Genomic DNA, 12,392 nt, shown 5'->3' on the forward strand with positions numbered 1-12,392 from the left:
ACACAGTAAATCTTTTCTTCTAAGTGTATTTTTAGCACTTAAATAGGAAATTAAAAATAATTAGTCTAATAGAGGAGAACTGTTCAATCAAGTTTTTTCTCAGTATGAAAAAAGAATCTAAATTTGCCTTCCTTCACTATATAGCCAGAACTGTATTTCTGGATGGCTGCCAGTTTGTCAGCTGAACAGTTCTGGCTGCAGCTTGTCTTATGAATGACAGTACAGCCCTTAATCCGAGCACTCAGCAGAGTGCTCGTGAAAGCAGTGCCACAGCAACAGCTGCTGGGAGGGAATTGATTCAGAAGCCTTGATTTAGCAGTAGAGTCCAGGGTTTTCAGCTCCATGGCTCAGCCTGTCTCTGCTGGTCTTGTCGGTTATGTACCACCTACTCAATCCAGGAGGTGCTGTTTACATTGTAGTACATACCTGACTGTTGCCCACTGAGTCATACAGAGAGAAAAGTAAGCTACAAATTGTACGCTCCCCCTCTCCATTTGCTGCCATTTTCAGTAGTGTGAGCTATAGACCACTTCCATTGGAATGCCACCTGCCTAACACAGTTGTCAAGATATAAAAAACAGTAAAAATTATCATGCTAATAGCAAATATTATCTGTAGCTCACTATGTACCATGTACTCTTCTAAGTGCTTCTAAGCAAATCTTATCTGTAGCTCTCTATGCACCATGTACTTTTCTAAGTGCTTCTTGTGCAGTCCCTGGTTTAATCTTCCCAATATCCCAGTGAAGTAGATGGTATTATTCTACTTCATAAAGAACCAGAGACACAGAAAGTTAATTTGCTCAAGGGCACACAGCTAGTATCTGGTAGAGCTGGGATTCAGACACAGACCTACTGGCTTCTGTGTAGATACTGCCTCTCAAACCATTCCATGAAACACCTGGTTGGGTGAGATGGCTTATGCCAGTAATTCTAGCACTTTGGGAGGCTGAGGCAGGAACAGTGCTTGAGCCCAGGAATTTGAGACCAGCCAGCACAATATAAGTGAGACCCTGCTTCTACCAAAAAAAAAAAAAAAAAATTAACAGTTATCTGAGGGTGCATGCCTATAGTCCTAGCTACATTGGGAAGCTGTGGTAAGAGAGTCGCTTGAGCTCGGGATATCAAGGCTGCAGTGAGCAGTGGTCAAGCCACTGCACTCCAGCCTGGGTAACAGGGCGAGACTCTCTCATAAATAAAACGTTTTGTATAGATTCCCATAGAAGTGAGTCAGACATCAGGCATGGAATTATTAGCCATTTTGATGTCTGCCTTGGGAGTAAAACATTTAATAAGGGACAGCTTTAAACCATCTCAATCAGTAGCCTCTAACTTCTCTAGAAAGTTCTTATTTCATTAATTTCTAAGCAAGAGACAACCTATTAAGACGTTTGGTGGGCATCACTTTGAGATGAAGAATCTCGATTGGGAAGAAGGGAGACCTCTACTTGACTGGAGCTTCCCAATGATATCACTGAGTGTCCCCCGGAAGAAACTTTAGAACAAGATGTTCATCATGCTGTATCTCTATGGAAAGGAAATTCTTCACAAGGAAACAAAGGCAAACAATTGATCATCTGATTCTCATGGGAAAGTTTTCATTATAAAAGAAAAAAAAGGGCCAGGTGCAGTGGCTCACGCCTGTAATCCCAGCACTTTGGGAGGGCAAGGTAGGTGGATTACCTGAGGTCAGGAGTTCAAGAACAGCCTGGCCAATATGGTGAAACCTTGTCTCTACTAAAAATATAAAAATTAACCAGGAATGGTGGTGTGCACCTGTAGTCCCAGCTACTTGGGAGGCTGAGGCAGGAGAATTACTTGAACCCAGGAGGTGGAAGTTGCAATAAGCTAAGATGGTGCCACTGCACTCCAGCCTGGATAACAGCGTGTGACTCCATCTCAAAAAAAAAGAAAAAAAAAAAAAAAAAGGACAAAATATACTTGTCAATATGCTAAGGGCAAGACAAGCCCCCTTCGAGATTAGAAAATAATTCTATATGCAAAGTAACATCAATAACAATCAACATAAAATAGACATGATTCACTACAAAGGTAATCTGCACCAAGTAGCAACGTATGAGTGTGTGGTTGAGAATATTGTCTATAATATGTGTACTAGAAAGAAGAGGCCTCAAGAAGCAGTTCAGAGCTGGAAATGTAGATTAGGGAATCTGGGTCAAAATTTTGAGATTCTAGGAGTCCTAAGAGAATTTAAAAGAGGAATAGCAGCTGGGTGTGGTTGCTCACACCTGTAATTGCAGCACTCTGGGAGGCTGAGGTGGGCAGATCATGAGGTCGGGAGTTCAAGACCAGCCTGGCCAACATAGTGATACGTGTCTCTACTAAAAATACAAAAAATTAGCCAAGTGTCGTGACGGGAACCTGTAATCCCAGCTACTTAGGAGGCTGAGGCAGGAGAATCACTTGAACCCCGGAGGCAGAGGTTGCAGTGAGTGGAGATCACACCACTGCACTCCAGTCTGGATGACAGTGCAAGACTCCGTCTCAAAAAAACAAAACAAAACAAAAAAACAGGAATAGAAAGGGATAGGACTGAACATCAGAGGTTGCTGCGTTTAGAAATAAAGTGGGGTCAGAGGAGCAGAGGGATCATTTGGTCACTACTCGCAGTTGCTACTGAGTAAAGCAGGATAAAGTCCTTTGTGACCCTTGGACTTTTTTATTGGAATTATTTAAAAATCAGATTTTGGTATAAAAAACAGTAAGTGATGAAAAATAGATCTCTGGATGAGACCATGTGTCACAGAGTCCAATGGAAGGAAAGAAACAGGATAATAGAAAATCTACAAAAAGTAGACAAAAGTTATGTTTTTATTATAGAAGAAAAACTTTATTTAAAGAGAAATGATTAAGAGAAAGGGAAAAACTGAAACCTGTGGGTGAATACTAACAGAGAATGAGAATATTTAGATCAGCCTGAAGACAGACGAGGATAAAAAATATAATGGGAACTAGATAAGAGTTTTCTAAAAATCATCTTAGTAAGATGTAATTTAACAAAACTTGGAATATCTTAAACTATAAATGACAATGTTTCTAAAGCATCTTTAAAAACTCAAATGTAAATATAACTACCCTTAAGTTTTTTACTAATCCTTAGTATCTTATGTGTAAACACCCTCATTTTAACAAACATTTTTAGCAGTTTAAATTTCAGGAAAGATGATGAAAGTATGAATCATTTTTAGCTGTTTTACAAAAAGTGGCTATTTTTGAAATCTGTTCTTATTGGCATCAGGTTTACAAAATGTACTTTATACACCTGCCTAAATACATATTACTCATCAACTTATGAGAAATAACATTTTTAAGACAGAAGAGGGTCTCTAGATTTTACAAAAATAATTTTAAACACTTTCTTTTTCAAGCCTGAAGAAGAAAATGAAGAATTAAGAAAATTTTTTGAGTTAATATCATCACTGGAGTATAATGTGGATCAAATAAGGAAGAAAAATCATGAATTAGGAGAAGAGGCAACTGGGTATGGTTTTCATATTATAGAACATTTTAATCATTTATTAATTGATTTAACTCTAATTTTACTTGACTAAAACCTAGATACAAATTCATTTTATGTCTGCCTTTTTTTTTTTTTTTTTTTTTTTTTTTTTTTTTTTGAGACGGAGTCTCGCTCTGTCACCCAGGCTGGGGTGCAGTGGCCGGATCTCAGCTCACTGCAAGCTCCGCCTCCCGGGTTCCCGCCATTCTCCTGCCTCAGCCTCCCCAGTAGCTGGGACTACAGGCGCCGCCACCGCGCCCGGCTAATTTTTTGTATTTTTTAGTAGAGACGGGGTTTCACCGTGTTAGCCAGGATGGTCTTGATCTCCTGACCTTGTGATCCGCCCGTCTCGGCCTCCCAAAGTGCTGGGATTACAGGCTTGAGCCACCGCGCCCGGCCTATGTCTGCATTTTCATAATTAAACGAAATCTATTTTAAAATGTATTTCAGAAACTCACAACACAACATTATAGGCATGTGAGTCATAGGGGCAGGAGTCAGCTGAGCTGCTGGGGCAAGGTTGGGATGAAAAAATTTGTATTAAAAATATATGAAAAAAAAAACACAATCTGAAATTTTTTTGAATGCGAAAATACTACACTTACTTTTTTTTTTTTTTTTTTTTGAGACGGAGTCTCGCTCTGTCGCCCAGGCTGGGGTGCAGTGGCCGGATCCCGGCTCACTGCAAGCTCCGCCTCCCGGGTTCACGCCATTCTCCTGCCTCAGCCTCCCGAGTAGCTGGGACTACAGGCGCCCGCCACCGCGCCCGGCTAGTTTTTTGTATTTTTTAGTAGAGACGGGGTTTCACCAGGTTAGCCAGGATGGTCTCGATCTCCTGACCCTGTGATCCGCCCGTCTCGGCCTCCCAAAGTGCTGGGATTACAGGCTTGAGCCACCGCACCCGGCCTTTTTTTTTTTTTTGAGACAGAGTCTGACTCTGTCATCCAGGCTGGAGTGCAAATAGTGCATTCTCTGCTCACTGCAACCTCCATCTCCTGGGTTCAAGCGATTCTCTGACCTCAGCCTCCTGCGTAGCTGGGATTACAGGTATGCACCACCACACCTGGCTAATTTTTGTATTTTTTAATAGAGATGGAGTTTCACCATGTTGTTCAGGCTGGTCTCGAACTCCTGACCTTGTGAGCCACCCATCTTGGCCTCGCAAAGTTGGCATGAGCCACCGCACCCGGCCACTTATTCTTTAATGATTTTGAAAACAATAATGACAAAGCCTTGGACATATAATGTCAAAAATGCACTCTGCATTATCTAGTTTGAATTTTCATTTCTGAAGATATTTTTGCTGTCTTTGGTCATCTTCCTTTTGCAGTATCCTTCTCTGCTGCATTCAGATTCTTTAAAGAAGACCTATTCGTGTCATTCTTTAACATCAAAATTTATCTTCATATGTAGCTTGTATTTTGTTTCTGCTTCTTTCTCTTTCAGATATAAAACATATCATGGAAATTTACTCATTTTACATGGGTCTCTCTGTTGTATACATGAAGTATACATGTTATTAAACTTGTTTTACACAAATATATATATATATAAATATATGTATAACTTACAAGTAAGAGTAAAATGAGCATTCATGTTTTGATCACAGATTTTTTTTAAAAAATGGAATGTGTCTTTGAAGCCCTGAACACAGATACTTTTCTATTTATTTACTGAGCACTTAAGTTGGTTTTCTGATTCTAATCAACATTTTTCTGTCGTTGTCTTTCTCTACATGGTTCTGCATATCTTTCATTTTGTTGACATTTTGTCAGGAAAGATCTCTAGATCTCTTCGTCAAAGTCTTTAACCTTGCCCGGTTCCTTTTTTCTAAAACTACCTGTTTCCTTTTTCTCCTCAAATCAGATATTAAAGATGTTTTTCTTCTCTTTTTCTGCATTGAATGATCTCCTTGATGCTTTTTGGGTGTACTTTTTTTCTTCTTCTTTTTTTTTTTTTTTTTTTTTTGAGACGGAGTCTTGCTCTGTCACCCAGGCTGGAGTGCAGTGGCCGGATCTCAGCTCACTGCAATCTCCACCTCCCGGGTTTACGCCATTCTCCTGCCTCAGCCTCCCGAGTAGCTGGGACTACAGGCGCCACCACCTCGCCCGGCTATTTTTTTTGTATTTTTTAGTAGAGACGAGGTTTCACCGTGTTAGCCGGGATCGTCTCTCGATCTCCTGACCTCGTGATCCGCCCATCTCGGCCTCCCAAAGTGCTGGGATTACAGGCTTGAACCACCGCGCCCGGCCTTTTTTTTTCTTCTTATAGACCGTGGTCAATGGGTATCAAAATGTATTTTTGTGTCTTTTTCAAACATATGTGTTTTACTTTTCTATCTTGGTTACTCATCTCTGAATTATGGCTTATATTTAGTAATAGATTATTTTATCTTAGCATATCAAAATGGATATGAATAGTTTATTTATAAAAAACTGTATGGTTAGGCCAGGCGTTGTGGCTCATGCCTGTAATCCCTGCACTTTGGGAGGCCAAGGTCGGTAGATCATTTGAGATCAGGAGTTTGAGACCAGCCTGAATAACATGGTGAAAATCCATCTCTACTAAAACTACAAAATTAGCCAGGTGTGCTGGTGCATGCCTGTAATCCCAGCTACTTGGGAGGCTGAGGCAGGATAATCATTTGAACCCAGGAGACAGAGGCTGCAGTGAGCTGAGATCACACCATTGCATTTCAGCCTGGGCAATAAGAGTGAAATTCAATCTCAAAAACAAAAAAAAACAAACAAAACTGTATGGTTATAATATCACTTTACCTGCCATATATGCCATAAAATTGTTCTTCATATTATTTATCTAAGATTATAATTTCATATAGAATGCTTTCAAACTGTGTTCAGCTGAAACTGAGAGGCTCATAGTTTATAGATTTGTTTCATTGATATGCCGTAACATAATATCTGTTTAAACATTCAATATTTACTCTTAAAAATACTTGACTTACTAATTCCGTACATTTCTGCAGATATAAGAAATGCCTAGAAATGACAATAAATATGTTTAATGTGTTTGTAAATGAAGACTTCAGTTTCCATGAAGACTTAAAAACAGCTCAACTGAAAATGGATATTCTGGTTAAGAAGCTAAAACATCAGGTAATTTTCTTAAAAAAATTTTTTTTATCTTAAGGTAAAGGTACCTAGATATTAAGCCCTGCATGCTTTTGCTATTAATCTTGATGCTCTCCCTTCCAACCCCAACAAGCCCCAGTGTTTGTTGTTCCCCTCCCCAAGTCCATGTGTTCTCATCATTCAGCTTCCACTTATAAGTGAGAAGATGCAGTGTTTGGTTTTTTGCTCTTGCGTTAGCTTGCTGAGGATAACAACTTCAAGTTCATCCATGTCCCTGCAAAGAGCAAGATCTCATTCGTTTTTATGGCTCCATGGTATTCCAAGATGTATATATACCACATTTTCTTTATCCTGTCTGTCATTGATCGACATCTGGGTTGATTCCATGTCTTTGCTGTTGTGAATAGTGCTGCAAAGAACATACAAATGCATGTATCTTTATAATAGAATAACTTATATTCCAACATAAGGTAATTTTAAATCAGTTTTGGCATTAAAAATTATGTAATTTTGGGAAATATTCATGATGGAAAAACCCAAATTCTGCCAAAATATGTTTAAGGTTTATTCTGAGCCAATATGGTGACTGTGGCCCTGGGTTACACAGTCTCAAGAGATCCTGAGAGTGTTTCATGAGACAGTCACATTACAGTTTGGTTTTGTACATTTCCAGCGGACAGAAGTTGTAGGGAAAATCGTAAATCAATATGAGGAAGGCAGACATTGGTTCAGCCTGAAAGTGGGACATCAAAAAGGAGGGGCTAACAAGTCATAGGCGGGTTTTGGGGATTCTTTAGGTGACAAGTGGTAAAGAAAATCTGTTGTCTAAAACTGGAAATAGGTAGAAAGGGAGGCCTTAATTAAGATAAGGTGGTTATGGAGACCAAGGTTCTTATTATATAGATGAAGCCTCATAGCTGGCAGCCCTCAGAGAAAACAGAGGGCAAATATATCTTTTCAGATTTTGAATGCATCAGGCTCGTAATCTTCCCTAAATCTGGGAAGACCTAGAAGGGGAGAGATTGGGCTACATTAATGAAGACTTCTCACAGATGCAGTTTCCCCCACAGAAGACAGCTTTGTACGGCCATTTCAAATCTCGGCCCAGCAGCAGCCATTTCAAAACATGTCAAAAAATATATTTGGGGGTAAATATTTTGATTTCCTTCAGCTTCTGCTATCTGTGATGTTGTACCAGAATCAGGTTAGAAAGTAAGCCACATTATAAGAGTTAATAAAACCCATCTGATGAGATTTTATAGTTTGAAGGGTGTGATTCTCAGACCCTTAGATATAAATTGGAGCAAAAGAAAACAAGGTCTTATTCCTCAACATAAATCTCTCAGTGCTTTAAGCAGTGAAAGAAAGATTTTTCATTTAATTTTACAGATTTGATACTAATGAAAAGGATAGTTTTAAAATATATTTTTCTATAAATATAAAATATAAATATATAAGTATTTATATATTTACATTTAATATAAATATATTTTTATTTTTATTTATATAAATATAAAATATAAAAATATAAATATAAAAAGGACAGGTTTTTGATTCTCTTATGTCTTGAACCCTGGCCAGTGATCTGAAACCAAGCAGTACACGTCTCCAGATCACTAGTACCAAATAAATCTGGGGGCATAACAGGTTTATTGAGAAATAATTAACACGCCATGCAATTCATTCATTTAAAATATACAATTCATTGACTTCTACTATTTTCAGAGTTACACAATCATCATTACAATCAAGTTTAGAACATTTTCATCACCCTATAAAGAAACCTCACATCATTTAGCCATCTTTGCTGGTTTCCCCTTCCTCCCTCAGCCCTAGGGAACCACCCACCTTCTTTGTATAGATTTTCCTATGAGCCCCTGAAATAAAAAGCAAGTGGTCTACTGTGACTGGCTTATTTCACTCAGCATAATTTTTCATGCTGCATCTGTGTTGTAGCAGGTATTAAAGCAGGGTTTTTGCTCCTTAGTTCAGCTAAGTCCGGGTTCTTGTCTCCCGATCAGAAAAAAATTAGGCACGTGAACACATTGAAGGATGAGGAGGACAAAATTTATTAAGTGAAAGGAAAGCTCTCAGCAAAAAGAGAGGTCCTGCAAACAGGTTTCCACCTCACAACTGAATACCAGGACCACCCACCACACATGAGCTAAAGAGGCCAGGTTCCTCTTCTGCATAAGGTGTGAATTCCTGGTGGCTCCACCCCATTCCCCCAGTGCATGTGGGCCTCCATTCCACTGCTGGCATGTCCAGGCAAGACCCTGTGCAGGTTCCCTTAACTGCACAAAACATCTGGTGTCGACACTTGTGGGGCTGGTTGGAGATTCTCCAGGGACCCTTCCGAATCCGCCTAGGTATTTTGCTGTCTCCTGATTCTATCAGTATCAGTACTTAATTTCTTCTTATTGCTGAGTAATACTCCATTGTATGGATACATCAAACATTTTATTTATCCATTCATCAGATGAATGGACTTTTGGGTTCTTTCCCACCCAGAGGTTATGGAACTTCGGGTTCTTTCCACTCTTTGACTCTTATTAATAATGCCACTGTAAATGTTTATGTATGAATTTCTGTGTTTGCATTTGTTTTTATTTTCTGGAGTATATACTTATGACTGGAATTTCTGGGTCATATGGTAACTTCATGCTTAACCTTTTGAGGAGTTGCCAGTTTGTTTTCCAAAGTGACTGCACCACTTTACATCCCCAGCAGCATTGGGTAAGAGTTTTAATGTCTTTACATTTTTCCTAACACTTGCTTTCTCTTTTTTATTGAACAAATATTTCATCCTGTGCCGTGAAGTGATACCACAAGGTGGTTTTGATTTACATTTTCCTAATGACTAATTGTATTAAGCATCTATTAATGTGCTTATTATTCATCTTTATGTCTTCTTTGTAGAAATAGGTATTCAAAATCTTTGCCCATTTTAAAAATTTTATCTTGTTATTTATGAATTGCAAGGGTTCTTCATATATCCTATATATGTAAGTCCCTTATCAGATATATGCTTTTCAAATATTTTTTCTGTTCAGTGGCTTGCCTTTTCACTTCTTGATACTGTCTTCTCAGGCACAGGAGTTTTCAATTTTGAAGTCCATTGAATCCATTTTTTTTTTGGAGTCATATGCAGTCACAAAGATTTATGCTAATGTTTTCTTCTCAGAGTTTTATAGTTTTAGCTGTTACAGTTAATTGTTTTATTTCGAGTTTATTTTTAAATATGATATTTGGTGAGAGTCCAACTTTATTTTTTGCATATGGATACCCAGTTGTCCCAGCACCATTTGTTGAAAGGACTATTCTTTTCCCATTTTGTTCTTTTGTTAGCCTCGTATAAAATCAATTGATTGTAAATGTGCAGGTTTATTTTTAGATTATCAATTCTTAGTTTGTTTATGTCTATTCTTATACCAGGCCAAATCAAATTTAATGAGAGGTTTTTTCCAATCATGTTGCATATTACCAGTTGTTTAATGTCATAATAAAAATTAAATGTAGTGGAATATCTTTAATGTCACCCTTTGTGTCTCAAAGGGGTCTGTGGCCAGCTTATACCTTACTTATTCTAAGACATGATGGGAAGTCTGGCTTATAAGACAGTTTATTTCTTTTTTTTCTCCATTCAAACCTTTAATCTCTTATCCAGTGCCTCCCTCTATAGTTTTATTTTCAGTAAATTTTGGTCCCAGAATGTGATGACATAGTTTACTATATAGTGCATTATGTTTTACTAACTCATTATAATTCATAGAATCTTTCATAGATGTTTACCATCCAGGAAGTATGAGCTCCCAGCTTTCCTCAGTGGAAACCAAGTGAAGTCATCATCTTTCAGCTCGCAGATCCTCTTTCCATCTGGTAGCTGGTTTTCTTGTGTAGCACTGTGGCTAATTATATTATTGGTGTAGATCTTGCATTCTCAGAAACCACAGTTCCCTGTGTTGACCTTTTTTCACTGAAACAGAGATGCACAGCTCTGCCTTCCAGCTCAGTAGAAGATTCTTGGAATAAACAGTTTAGTGCGTTCCAAGAAAATCATCACCCACGTGTTTGATGTTGATGCTTGCCACTGGCTGGAAACTTGGTTGGGGCAGGCAGCATGAACACTGACACTGACACTCCTAAAGTTTTAGGAGTGCAGCACTTAAAAATCAGGTAATGTTCAGGCAATTTATCAGAGACAAATAGTGGATTAGTATTTTGAATTTCAAAATTTCAGAGCCAAGTTATGTGTTATAGAGAAGCATTGTGGTATAACATAGAGATGGGATGGTCTTCTCCATACAAACAAGCTTGAAGTAAGGTAAAGAAGAAATTGCATATGATTTCTTAACCCTCAAAGCACACTATGTTTATTTTACTTCTGTGAAGATTAAAAATAATTCCATAATGTTCTCCTTATTTCCTCACCGAGAAAAGGAAAATGAAAGTTGAATACTAGATTGCTTAATAAATACTCAAAGCTTCTTCTTTTAGAATTTTCATTAATTGAAATCACGTAAATGATTTTGGTTATGTAACCAAGAATTTCTAGTTGTTTTTCAAATCATATATCTTCTTGCTTTCCAGTCTTATTTCCTAACTTGAGGGGAAATTGTAAGGAGACACCTTGTTATCAGAGTTCATAACTGAAGGGATTTTTAGGAAAAGTTCCTCCAAAATTTACTGAAAATAAAACTATAGAGGGAGGCACTAGATAAGAGACTAAAGGTTTGAATGGAGAAAAAAAGAAATAAACTGTGTCTTATAAGCCTGAGTTCCCATCATATCTTAGAATAAGTAAGGTATAAGCTGGCCACAGACCCCTTTGAGACACAAAGGGTGAAGTTAAAGATATTCCACTACATTTAATTTTTATTATGACATTTAAAAACTAGTAATTGTTTTTTTAAACAAGTTTTTTTTAAACTTATTTTTCTTTTTTTTTTTTTTTTTTTTTTGAGACGGAGTCTTGCTCTGTGCCCCAGGCTGGAGTGCAGTGGCGCGATCTCGGCTCACTGCAAGCTCCGCCCCCCCGGGTTCACGCCCTTCTCCTGCCTCAGCCTCCCGAGTAGCTGGGACTACAGGCGCCTGCCACCTCGCCCGGCTAATTTTCTTGTATTTTTAGTAGAGACGGGGTTTCACCGTGTTAGCCAGGATGGTCTCGATCTCCTGACCTCGTGATCCGCCCGTCTCGGCCTCCCAAAGTGCTAGGATTACAGGCTTGAGCCACCGCGCCCGGCCTTAAACTTATTTTTCTAACCATTACCCAGAGTTTGTGGCTTAAAAGAAAAATATTTATGTTGTTCATAAACCTGTGGTTTGGAAAAAGTTCTGCCAGGACAGCTTGTCTGCTCCTCTCAGCTTCCCTAGGAACAGCTGATCAGTTGGGGAAATGGATCGTCTGAAGCTTTGCTCACCCACGTGTTTGCTGTTGATGCTGGCCATTGCCTGGAACCTTGGTTGGGGCAGGCAGCATGAACACTGACACTGGCACTCTTGGACTCTCTTTGAGGCCTGAGCTCTCTCACAATCTGGGGGCTGGGTTCAAAGGGAAAGCAACCGAGATAGAAGCAGCTACATGGTATCCCTTTTACTGAATTCTATTCATTAGAAGGAAGCCAGTAAGGTTGACCCATATTCTATTTTTTTAATGGGATGAATATAGCTTCTCTTTTGTTTTAATTAACATGTATATACATAATTATGGGCTATAGAGTGATATTTTGATTCATGTATATAGCGTGTAATGATCAAGCTAACTAGCATATTTACTACTTT

General features: G+C 38.5%; 1 long non-coding RNA gene across 3 annotated transcripts in view; it reads right to left on the minus strand.

Annotated features, from left to right (window-relative positions):
• Positions 1-4,761: 4,761 nt before the first annotated feature.
• The window catches only part of LOC139363673 (uncharacterized), a 31,216-nt gene continuing 23,585 nt past the window's right edge, over positions 4,762-12,392 (minus strand). For all 3 annotated transcript variants that reach the window (XR_011624382.1, XR_011624381.1, XR_011624380.1), the window contains one exon: positions 4,762-7,020. This is a non-coding gene — a long non-coding RNA (uncharacterized lncRNA). The remainder of the gene's footprint in view (positions 7,021-12,392) is intronic.

Source organism: Macaca nemestrina, chromosome 6, assembly GCF_043159975.1.
Source record: "Macaca nemestrina isolate mMacNem1 chromosome 6, mMacNem.hap1, whole genome shotgun sequence".
NCBI lineage: Eukaryota > Metazoa > Chordata > Mammalia > Primates > Cercopithecidae > Macaca > Macaca nemestrina.